This window comes from Melospiza melodia, chromosome 8 (genome assembly GCF_035770615.1).
Source record: "Melospiza melodia melodia isolate bMelMel2 chromosome 8, bMelMel2.pri, whole genome shotgun sequence".
NCBI classification, from domain to species: Eukaryota; Metazoa; Chordata; class Aves; order Passeriformes; family Passerellidae; genus Melospiza; species Melospiza melodia.
In genome coordinates this window covers 38,961,800-38,974,566 of record NC_086201.1, presented here as the reverse complement: position 1 = coordinate 38,974,566, position 12,767 = coordinate 38,961,800, and positions in this window count along the sequence as shown.

Genomic DNA, 12,767 nt, shown 5'->3' with positions numbered 1-12,767 from the left:
GATGAGCATGTGGGCTTTTGGCCATGGAGACTCTCAGTCCTGTAATTTTTCCTTATTCATTCTTGGTTGTATTTTTGTTAAGGTTTAATAAGCCTTTGAAATTTTAAAAGTGAGCCTGATTTCTCACAATGTTCTTAGGGCATCTTAATTAATTTGGGAATTATGCAGCTTTTTTGAACCGACTCGAGTTGAGCAATGAGAGGTAAAAGTTTCCTGAAGTGAGGATACTTTATTGCCTGATTCTTCTGTGTTTTCAAGGTAAAGATGTTTTTGTGCTGCGGCAAAATACTTTAATGAGAAAATCATTCCAGCATGGAGGAAGAGCTTCTGACAGAGACCAAGTGTTGCCAGCAGTTGCTCCAGGTGCTCCTGCCGTCAGCCCCCAATGCACGTGGGCTTTGGCTCCCTGTGGCACAGAAGCCCCCTGGGGGCACAGGTCTCTGGGGCAGGAGACGGGCACCAGCGCTGCCAGGGCTCGGGGGGTGGCAGCTCTGCTTGGGCAGGGACTCTGCCCCAGCTGCTGATGGCAGCGCTGCCCGGGCCCCAGGGCTCCGAGCAGCATTGGTGCCCGGGCCCACACGTTCCTTGTGCCAGTCACACCCGCGGGTTTAGGATGGCCACGGGCCGGGACATGTCCCAAGGAGGCCGTGCCAGCGTCCCTGGAAGGGCCCGTGCCCTTCCCAGCACGGCTGCGTCGGCAGCCCTGGGGGCTCCTTCTGCTGCCCTGAGCCCGCAGAGCAGGGCAGCGTTTGCTGATGCTCTGAGCCCTTCCTAAAGATCCTGTGGGGCTGCCTTGGACACCTGGGGCCAGGCATTCCTTCCAGCCTGGGCCGCTTTGGCTGGGCTGGGGGCGGCCCCAGGGAGGGCGGCAGCGTGTGCAAGGGCCCTTGGTGACACGGTGCAGCACAGTCACCGTGGCATGGAATGGAACCGGGTGTCCAAGGGCCCTTTGTGACACATGAGAAATAGAAGCTTGCCCGGGTGCTCGGAGGACACGGCGGGACAGGACAGGACAGAGCGGTGCCGTGAGGAGTCCCTGCACAGCACGCTCGTTCGCCTCTCATCCGGAACTTTTCCATAGCGTTATTCCTTCAGCTGACCTTGAGGCCAGACTGCAGGAGTTGGTGACTCGGAACTTTTTGAGGCATCTCCCATTCCTGCGGCCAGTGCCATCAAGTCCAGACCGTGGATTTTGGTCACCTGAATCATTCATGAGGAGACTCCTGTCATTGTGGCAGGACCCCTAAAGACCAAAGTGCAGGACTTCGTGTCCTACATCCGTCCTGGGGCTTTCCTGTTGCAGGTGCCTTGAAGGCACAACTGCAATTGTTGCCTTGGCGATATCCTGAGGCATCTCTCTATAAGGTACCGTCAAGGCCGTGTAGTGGAATGGCGGGCAGATTCCTCGGCCTGTTCAAAGTGTTTAGGGGGAAAGACACTAAAGACCATGGAGCTGCCCCAGCACAAGAGCCTGAAGATCCGGAGCAGATCCAGCCACTACAGGATGGTGAGTGGCAGAGCTGAGCCACAGGGCTGATGGCTGCAGCCAGCTTGGCCCCGTCCCATCCCATCCCATCCCATCCCATCCCATCCCATCCCATCCCATCCCATCCCATCCCATCCCATCCCATCCCGTCCCCTGGGGACATGCCCATGGACAGGATGGAACAGGGGCAGGGCAGACACACCGCAGGGGCCGTGCTCCATCCCCTGGGCCATCCCGGGGCTCTCCCTGCCTGAGCAGCGCAGGGCTGGGCTGTGTTCTCCGGCCTCTCCCGCAGCCCCTCAGCTCTGTCTGTGCTCGCTTTTTGCCAGATGCAGCCCTGGACAAGACACAAGAGCAGGAACCCAGCCGTGGCCGCTTGCGCAAAACCCTGAAGGTACCTGCAGCCACCCCCACCTGGGCTGGGCCTGCTGTCCCTGCTCAGCCCAGCACCATGCTTGGAGCATGCCATGGAGCATCCCTGCCTTCTCTGTGCTTTGTTGTCCTGCAGAGATTCCGGAAATTCCTGCGCATTCAGCGCACAAAGACCAGCACTGCAGCAGCTGAGGGCACAGCCGAGCCTGACTCAGGTCTGACCGAGCTCCAGGCAGAGCCCGATGATGTCAGCCCAGGTTTGGTGGAGCATTCTCAAGACTTTGACACCTCAGTGACTGAAAACTGGGCAAAGGCTCTTCTCACAGCAATGACCGAGGATGTGGTCATCAGAAACACTGGCAATGAAGAGACTGAGGCCATCTCAAAAACTGACAGCACACCCACTCCCACTGGGATTCCTGCTCCCACTATGGATTTTTGTGATGACAGTGCTGTTCCTTCTCCGCAGCAGGTAAGCAGCCTGGGGCCAGGCCTGGGGGATTACCAGGATTGTGTGTCCCCTCAAGCATGTGTCATGACATCCATGTGTCACTGGGGAGCCTCAGCCATTGAGGCCAGCACAGTGTGGGGGCAAGGGAAGCAGTTCCTGGAGGAAGCAGGGGAAGTTGCTCCCTTGGACAGCACTCGAAATCTCCCCCATGGCTCCTCCAGGTGCCAGCCATTGTAAGGAGCATCCACCAGAGTCTACTGTCCAATGTCACTGTGGATGCCAGGCTGCAAAGTGACATTGTGAGGATGGCTGAAGAACACCCTTCTGATGTGGTGCTGACCCTCCTGCGCTGTGCCCCAACATGTGACAGGTAGGAGGCCCACGTGCCTGCACAGCTCAGGGCCCACCAGCCTTTAGGGCCCATGGCCCTGCACAGCCTGTGCTATGGGCTCTGCCAGACAGGCACAGAGGTCCAGGACCCTGGGACCCTCTGTTCCCCAAGCCTGCTGCCAATGCTCCCTCCCTGCCCCTCAGGGCACCGGGGCTCTGTCACCTGGGCCCCCACAGCTGCACAGGGCATGGTCCTGGGACTGAGATGCCCCTGACACAGAGCTCTGATCCCACAGAGCTGCTGCAATGATTTGGAGAACCATAAGGTCATCGGGACCAGCCATGGAGAAAGTGCTGCCAACACTGCTCTGCGTGATGGAGGATTGGCCACTGCACAGCGCATGCACCTCTGATGGGGACAACAAGGACGTTTTTGCCCTGGCTGTGAGTTTCTGGATTTGGCCTCTGCTTTTCCCTCGGTCACTTCACCGGCAGCTCTCCATCCTCTCCATGCCTCAGGCGCTGAGCTGAACCCTGGGCTAGGGGCAGGCTCAGGGGCACCAGGCCCGCTGCTCCTCCTGCATCTGCCCTTGGGCCCTGCCCCACGGACACCTCGGCACTGAGCGCTGTCTTGGGCTACTTCTTTTGCAGGCAACTCTGGTGATCTGGGTCATTGTGCCTGTGTGCCACAAGTCAATGATTCCTTATTCTGGGCACCTCTTTGTGGCTCTGCTTTTCCATGTTGTCATCACCACACAGCAGATGCCACCAGAGGAAGTTGATCACTTCTGGAGAGCATGCCAGGAGGAACACCGCCTTCCCAGCAAGCCCAACAGGTCCCAGTCCTCCTGTCCTTCCCATGCCCCTGTGGCCAGTGCCAGCTCTCCCAGTGTGACCTGGGCTTTGCTCTGCACACAGGTTTGCAGTGCAGGCCATGAAGGCTCTGCTCTGCCGACTGCGGTGTTACAATGAGGTGCTGGCTATGGAGCGCAAGCGTGGCTGGGACACGATGCTGTGTGCTGACACCCAGCACTATGCCGTGGGTCTGCTGGCCAGGTGAGACCCCCTTCTCCCCACTGCCCCCGGCATTTGTGCCCTGTGCCCCACTCAGTCCGTGTAGTCCTGGGCCAGAGAGCCTTGTCACTGAGGGACAGCCAAGGAGACTGGAAAAGTCTGGGAGGGGAAGGGGCCCAGACTGAGCTGCCTCATAAAGGGCAAACATGCCTTCCAGGGATGCTGGGGAAAGACCAGAAATCTGGGAGTCATTCCTGCGAGAGGTTTAGCACCCTCACCTCAGGGTCTTGGTGTCTTTTTTTCCCCCTTCCAGGGAGATGTTCCGTATCTTTATCCCGTTGTGTTCCCTCATTGCAATCCATCTAGTCAAGCGGCTGCACAGGGAGGAGCCACATTGGGATCTGCCCTTTCTGGCATTCCTTGTGGAGGTGAGCCTGGTTCCAGCGCTGCCTGGCTGAGCTGCCTCCCAGCTCCCTCCTCTCTCACAGCCACAGCTGCCTGGGACGGTGCCCATGCCCTGTGCTGCTGCCTGGGCCCAGCCCTGTGCGCTTCTGGGCTCCTGCTGGCTGGCTCCCCTGTCACTACCCTGTGCCTTTCAGGTCTTTCAGAGCCTAGATTTGATGAAATGTGGTGACAGCATACTGGAGATCATGTCAAGGTACCTGCAGAGTGAGTGCAGGGAGCGGCGTCGCCTGGCGCTCAGAGGCCTCATGGTGCTCAGCAAGGATCCCTTGAGGGTGAGAAGGGGGCAGTGGCTGAAGTTGTATGAGCAGTATGGGGTTGGGGAATGCAGTTCATTTGCCTTGGCTGGGCTTAAGGAGCTGAGGCAGCTGCTCCCAGCTCTCTGCCCTCACCTGCCCCAGTGCTTTGGGGCAGGCCTGTTGGCCTGTGGGCCCTGCAGCAGCAGGGTGGCCTTGCAGTGCCAGGGCGGTGTTGGCAGTGCAGCTGTCCATGGCTTCCCAGCACAGCCTTGTGTTCCACACAGGCCAGAAGAATGTGCAGTCTGTCTAAAAACCTTGTGGAGCTGCTGGGTGATGCCGATATTTATGTTGTCACCATGACTCTCTCTGTGCTCACAAATATACTTGAGAACGAACATATCCTGATATCCTGCACCACTGCCCCGAAGCTGGCTGAGGCACTCCTGCCGCTCTTTGACTGCATAAGGCTCTGTGCCCCCCGCCATGGGCACTGGTTGCTGCCCAGAAATTTTGTGGACTTTTAGGATTTGCCCAGATGGGCTTGGAGAAATTGGTGCTGAGGTATTTTCTTTTTTTCCAGGACGACATCCATATGCAGCTGCTCTCCCTGAATCTCTTCTTCAAGGTGATGGACTTGGTAGTCAATACAGGACAAAAATCTCTGAAGAAGATTGTGAGCCAGAGCCTTCTGCCACTCTTCTTTCATTGCCATGATGAGAACAAGCGTGTGGCAATGGTGAGGTTTTGAGTTACACTGGTGCCCCCCTGGAAAGGGTCTCAGATGTCTCCTGGTTGGCTTCTCCCAGGCTCCAGCCTCTGGCTCCTGGCCTTGGCACAGGGACGCAAGTCCTTTTCTTTGGGCTGTGGTAGCAGCTCCGCATCTGTGCATCTGTTCCCCTTCAGGCCTCTCGGGAAACGCTGCTTCGTGTGGTAAAGTTCCTGAGGAGAAGGAAGCTCAAGCAGCTACTTGAGAGGGAGAAGATGTTGAAGTTTGCCAACTGCCTGGTAAGGAGGGCCTGAAGCCCCAGGCTCAGCCTGGAGAAGGCCCCTGAGGGCGGTGCTCAGTGTGCGGGCCGGGCAGCTGTGCCCCTCCCCACTGCTGCAGCCAGAGGCCGCCCGGGCTCTTCTCCAGGCTCCCGTGGGCCCGAGCAGGGTGCCCATGGAGCCCCGGCCCGGTGGGGCTGCGGGCCGGCACTGCGGCTCCCCGGGCAGCAGCCGGCCCTCTGCCCCCTGCCCTCGGGAGCCCTTGGCCAGCGGCTGCTGGCCGCGCCTCAGGGCTGTGCGGCCAGGGGAGGCGGGGCTGGGCTCAGGCAGTGCCCGGCCCAGGGGCTGAACCCGCGCCAACCCTTCCCTCCTGCCGCTCTCTGCAGCTGGCAGAGGACAGGAGCCGAGCGGCCGAGCACCTGCGCCGGGCCCTGCGCTACCTGCAGAGCCCACAGGGGCCCCTGCGAGAGGCGGCCATCACGTTCATGGGTGAGCCCCGAGCCCGGGCTCCCTCCCCGGCCCGGCCCGCCGCAGCTCGGCCCCAGCCCCGCCTGCTGCCCCGGCAGCGCCGCCGGCACGGAGCTGTGCCGCTGGGGCCGTGACAGGCTCTGTGTTCACAGGATCCGCCCAGGTACTCATGAGAGGCCAGAAGGAAGAGCTCGAGGTCCTCAGTGAGGGTGAGTGTCGGAGCGGGCTGACAGCGGCGGCTGGCGAGGGGGCTGCAAGCCCTTGCCCGGCTGCGGCAGGCTTTGCTCCCTGTACGGACGAGGGGTGGCATGGGCAGAGCACACAGAGGTTTCAGGGACACGGGCCAGGGACTTTGTAGGCAGCCCTTTGCTGCTGGTCCTGCTGGCCCCTCTTCTCTTGTGGCCGATCCAAGAGCTGCCTTGGACAATCTTGGCGTGAGGTTCTCCTAGAATTCCTGCAGATGGGGGCCCTGACTGTGGCCATCCTCCTCTCTGTTCCAGCCATTCACACCCAGAAGAAAGGCAGTTTATCCCATAGTAGCAGGAATATTCAAGCCCAGTTTACTAGCCGAGCTGAAGAATTAACTTCAGCTTAAGGATCCAGGGAATCAGTGACCTAAGAACAGCACCAGAAGACACTGAAGAGGGCGTCATCTCCCATTGCCACTGGAGTTCCAGACACAGCTGACGATTGGCACAGCTGAGCTTGTGGGACGCTTGTGTGGCTTCAGCCCTCCTCCTGCCTCTAGATAGCTCCCTCCCTCCAGCTCTCACACCATGTCCATCCCCTTTTGTTCCATTCTAGTTCATCCCTTTGCTTCGCCTTCCATTTTCATAAACCGTTTGGCTTCTTCACTTTGCCTGCATCCTGTGTCGTGTCTACGGCCCTGCCAAATTTGGTCCCCTGTTGTGCACATCAACAAGATAATGAATAAAACCAGGTTCAAAAACGCTCCTGGAAAGGCAAGATCCCAATTTTAGCAGCTTTTTCCACCTCCACGTTGCAGGAATTCATGGGTCTGCTGGATAGGGAGTGTTCATTCCAAATTTTCTGCCCACTTGTGTAGGAACACTCTAGTGACAGTGCTGATGTGGTGATTCAGTCTTCTGAGGTTTTTTGGGATATTTTTGGGGGGTTTCAGGGGGCTGGGACGGGAGGAGAGAACAGGACACAATCCAGATCTGGAAAATCCATATAGCACTGGAAATGAGGAGAACTCGGTGGAAAGAAGCACAAAGGAACTGGAAGAAAAACAGTTTTTAAGAAGGAAAAATGGGAAAAATAAGGATAACATTCCAAATGAATCCACTTGTTAAGAATAACCTCAAGGTGCAATAGGAGAAATTCCAACACAACAGGTTACCAGGGCCTGGGAGGGCCCAACTTTTTTTATTTAATTTAGGAACATTTTAGAGGTGTTTTTTAAATGATACTGAATTTTTTTCTAAGAGAATCCTACTTTTCCTTTCGGTGGAGAGTTAGGGGTATGCGTGCAGAAGAAATCGGGCTGTACGGTCCGTCAGGACAACCCCCCCTGCAGTCAGAGCTTTGCTCCGTACCTGGCTGCACCCAGCCGGACGTGAGCAGAAGGAAATGACACTGACTGCCCAAGCTATAAAAACCCTTGTGACCCCTCAATAAACGCCATTTGCTGTTCACCACGTTGGTGTCAGGAGTGCCCTGGGGTTAGGGCCACCGTGCCAGACTAAGAACCAGGTCGCCACGCCTTGAGAAGGCAACACTTTCTGAATGGACTGGAAGTTGCCTCCTGTTTATGCTGTGCTGGTTTTGCCCATCTTCATTTCTGAAATTAAAAAAAAAAAAAACAGGAAAAGGATTTTTTAAAAAAGAGAAATATTAATAATACTATCAATAATATTAATAATATTAATAACAATAAAATAGTAATAACAATTGTAATAAATAAGTTTTAAAGAATCTGAATATTTCTTCTTTGTAGATTTTTTGGTGAATAGAAGTTTGGGGTTTTTCTTTACAACCCAAGAGATGTTATTTTGCTATGCGTTATCCTGGAGAAAAAACTGTTTGGTTTCTTGGGTTCTTTGGGTTTGTTCCCCTGAGTTGCTGGGAATTTTTCTGGTTGAAAATTAAAAGGTGTAGAAAATATTTATAAAAGGGGGAGAGAAAGAAAAAAAGGCGGAAAAGCAGGGAAAAAAGTAAAAAACAAGGGGAAAATCTCTTAAAAATATAAAAAGCAAACAAAAGAAAGAACACTTTGTTTCCAATGTGTGCCTGAGTGCCTTGATTTTTCCATGTTTTTTGGTGTAGTCCTGAGTTGTAAAGTTCTCCAGGCAGGATGCTGAGCTTGGTGGAGATTGCGAAGCCGCCGGAGGTATTCCCAGTTTTCCTTGCCACCTGTAGTATCCAATGCCATCACATGTGTGTCCATCTTGGGGCACCAAAGATGCCATTTTAATAAATTCCCAGTGCCCAGAACAACATGATTCCATAGGAATTTATGACGAGAACTGGAAGATTTGATCTTCCCCATGCCCGGAATGCTATTATTCCATGGATTGCCAGTGTTGAAGGGAAGTTGTGAGGGGAAGCAGATGATTCTAAACTCCCAAACCCTAGAGTGTTGTTATTCCATGGTATTCCAGTGTTGCCCACCAAATGCAACCCTGGATCATGAAATCAAACTTTTCATCAATAAATCCAATTGTTTACCACCAAATCCAACCTTGGACCTTCAAGTCCAAACTGGTCAAATTCAAACTTTGACCACCAGGGATGGGATGGGATGGGATGGGATGGGATGGGATGGGATGGGATGGGATGGGATGGGATGGGATGGGATGGGATGGGATGGGATGGGATGGGATGGGATGGGACCAAGCTGGCTGCAGCCATCAGCCCCTTGGCCCAGCTCTGCCACTCACCATCCTGCAGTGGCTCAATGGCACCACCTCTTCAGTCTCCAGTTCTGGGTCAGGTTCAGGCTCTTCTTCCTGCTCCTCCACCCAGGCCCACTTGGGCACTCTCAGGGGACTCTGCTTCCTGACATTTTAATCCCTGTTCCATTCTGTCCATGGGAATGTCCCTAGGGGATGGGAAGGGATAGGTCTCAGTAGGTGTCAATGGCACTAAACTGGCTGCAGGCACCAGCCCTGTGGCCAAGCCCTGCCACTCACCGTCCTGCAGCAGCTGGATTGGCACAACCTCATTGGTCTGCAGTGCTGCGTCAGGGTCAGGCTCTTCTTCCTCCTCCTCCACCCAGGCCAACTTGAAACCTCAGGAGTCTCTGCTCCATGTCACTGCTTGGGATAATGGCTAATTGCAAGACAAATGCCTCTGGAAGTTGACAAGAGACCAAGGCCTGCAATCTTGCCACGAGATCACCTGTAGGAATAACGTCTTGGAACAACTCCGGGTGGGACACGAACGAGTGCGCTGTGCGGGGGCTCCTCACGGCAACGCTCTGTCCCGTCCTGTCCCATCACGTGCTCCGAGTACTGTGGCCTGATCTTGTCACTGCCAGCTCCCAGGTCACCACGTGTCAAAAAGGGTCCTTGGACACCTGGTTCCATTCCATGCCACGATGACCGTGCGACACCATGTCACCAAGGGCCCTTGCTCACGCTGCCGCCTGCCCTGGGGCCGCCCCCAGCCCAGCCAAAGCGGCCCAGGCTGGAAGGAATTCCTGGCCCCAGGTGTCCAAGGCAGCCCCACAGGATCTTTAGGAAGGGCTCAGAGCATCAGCAAACGCTGCCCTGCTCTGCGGGCTCAGGGCAGCAGAAGGAGCCCCCAGGGCTGCCGACGCAGCCGCGCTGGGAAGGGCACGGGCCCTTCCAGGGACGCTGGCACGGCCTCCTTGGGACACGTCCCGGCCCGTGGCCGTCCTATACTCGCGGGTGTGACTGGCTCAAGGAACGTGTGGGACCGTGCACCAATGCTGCTCTGAGCCCTGGGGCCCGGGCAGCGCTGCCATCAGCAGCTGGGGCAGAGTCCCTGCCCAAGCAGAGCTGCCACCCCCCGAGCCCTGGCAGCGCTGGTGCCCATCTCCTGCCCCAGAGACCTGTGCCCCCGGGGGGCTTCTGTGCCACAGGGAGCCAAAGCCCACGAGCATTGGGGGCTGTGCTCCTTCCTGCAGGGGCTGATGGCCGGAGCACCTGGAGCAACTGCTGGCAGCACTTGGTCTCTGTCAGAGGGCAGAAGCTGTTAGTCAGTCCTGAAAGGATTTTCACATGGAAGGGATTGGCAGTAGCACCACAACACCATCAGCTGCTGAGTTTCCCTGGACGATTTGATTGCACAGAGGCACTGTCATGTTTCATGTGATCTTCTGTCAGTTCTTCTGGGAACAACACTAGCCCAGTCTGCGATGTTCAACGCTCCAGTTGCTGCCCTTCTATCTGTGTCGTAGCTGATGCAAGGCAATTATTTCCTCCAGACCCAAAGAGTTGGGCGTGAAAAGTCACAGGGCTACATCTCTTTTTGATTTTTTATTTAATGTTTTCCAGAGCCTGCTGACCGTTTTCGAGGATTTCTCCCTATCCCTAGGGCACCTTCTCCAGAAGTTCTGCTGTTCCATCCTTTTGCATTTAGTGAAAGCTACCTGCAGTGAGCAGTCCATCAAAGCCCTGGGAATACCTGAACTCCTGGGTGAAGCCGGGCAAAACATTTTTCTCCCAGATCTGAAGCCATTAAGTGCCAAACACTGTCCCCAGTGTCATACCCTGTCCCTTGGAAGTGTGCTGCTGCCATTTAAGTGGGGGTGCCAATGAAAACTACTTGTAACAGTTTTGTCATTTCTGCATTAGCATTCAAATCCTTGACCAGATGAATCACATGTCAACGTTTTTGAGGCTGCCAGCCCTGCCATTTCTGGGATTCTTAAATATCAAAGCTGTCATTTTTACATTGGATTTCAGAGTCTCTGAACAGTCACACAAGGGTTTAGTTTTAAACAATACCGAAAAATTCCCTGGTGTTCAGCTCTAATTTTTCCACTGGAATATACTCCTTATGACTACTTTAGGCAAGAGCAGCAATCGCAAGAGTAAGCCAAAGAGGCGATTCCTGTGTTCTAATGTGCTGCACAGAGCTAACAGGGAATTCAAGAATGGATTTGTGACACTGTTGAGTATGGCACGGATAAACAAGCGACACACTCCATGCATTTTAAGATGGCATAAATGCTTCTTTTATTACAGTCTCCCAATACTTATAACCAACATTGTTCACCCAGAAGCTGATTGGCTCTTAACCTGTCACCCGTTGATTTATTAGGGACCACCCTTTGGTAAACCAACTGATGAGAAAACAACTGTTTCAAACTGCAGCTGCAAGATTGTTCTCATTCTTTCTCTCCGCCTTCTCAAAACTTGCTAGAACCATTTCTGGGAAAGTTTATCTGGCTTTTGCTCTGACCAGGCTTTCAGCCTCCACAGGATTCAGGAGTCTCAGGGTGCACAGGAAGCCCCAAAGACTTTGGGATGCTGAAATGGACCAGCCTGCTGCCTGTGCCTGGGCTGCACAGGGCTGAGCTCCATCTGGATGGTCTAACAAAGGCTGAATGGACATACCATGGCCCACTGGAGAATCCAGATCCTGTGAGCTGCACAATTCAGCTCTAACCAGCTGAACTTTTGATGTTAGCTTGAAATCCAGGGGAGGAAAAGGTAAACATGGAAAAGTGTTCTTCCAGTTCTAGTGACAGCTGTGCCTGCACAGCACCTGTGCCCACGGCAGGGTGGTGGTGGGAACCGCAATGTATCTTTGTGATACTTTGCAAGGCCAAGTGTTCTTGCATTCTGTGACTCCCCAAGTGGAGAGGAAAAGTGACCCATGGAAGTGCCAGGTTTTCCCCAGCACCTCTTTTGTTCCAGGCAAGTCCAGGATTTCGTTTCAGAGCTGATGCATGTGTCTTTAAGGTGCCTGCACAGAGGAGAGGGAGGGCAGGTGCAGTGCAGGGCTGGTGCCCCATCAGAGTGTCTCTCTGCCCCTGGCACCAATGCCGCTGCCTTGGGATGCCGCCTGTGGGAGGCGAGTCTGCCCTCAAGCTCTGCCATGGAAGTCATTCAGGGGCACAGGCAGCAGCTGAAGCAGCCAAGCATTGCAGTGAGGATGGCAAGTCAAGAGAGAGCCATTGTGGCCAACTCTGCTGAGCCTTTTGCCAAAGCAGGGGCCATTGTGCCCCCGGGCTCCCCCCGTCTGGCATCCCGGCGGGTGCAGACGCCTGGCAAGCAGGTGCCGCCGTTCGGGGTGCTGCTGTTGCTGAGCCCGCTCTGGTGCTGTTTCTGTGGGGCCCAGAGCCTCCGGGGCAGCAGCCACTGCGCAGCCCTGCTGGAGGAGACGCGGCCGCCCTCCCCATGGTGGCAGCAGCTCTGCGGGCCCAGAGCTCTGGGTCAGGGGGGCCTCGGTCACGGCACCGTGGCCTGGGCAGCCGCCAGGGCCCGGGATGGCCGCTAGCCCTGCCTCTGCCCCCGGCCCCTTGTTGGCAGCACCCAGTGGCCGTGCCCTGGCAGCAGCCCTCTGCCGTCCCTGTGCCCAGCCAGCCCAGCCTGGGCACCTCAGGGGTGCCCCCACCCTCCTGCTGAGGCCCGGCCTCGAGGGCTCCTGCCGCAGGCCTGGGAGACGCTCTGGGGAAGCACCAGAGCAGCCGGGTGCCAGGGACAAGGCGGCTGCCTGGGGGCTGCTTGTGCCCTCTGACACCCAATTCCTCAGGCATTCCCAGCCCCCTGGCTCCTCAGGGGCCTCCTGCCCCCTTGGAGCTTCCTGCCACCCACTCCCTCACACATGCCCCTTGTTCCTTCCCACTGCCTCATCCTGTCAGGGCTTCCGCAGCACTGCATCCCTTTGTGGCCCCATCCCCTCAGAGGCTGCCCCAGCCCGGCCAAGCTGGCCAGCAGCAGCGCCGCAGCCCCACAGCAGCTCCAGAGCAGCCCCATCCAGAGGCACCTGGGAGCCCTCAGCAATCCAGCCAGCAGCACACGGG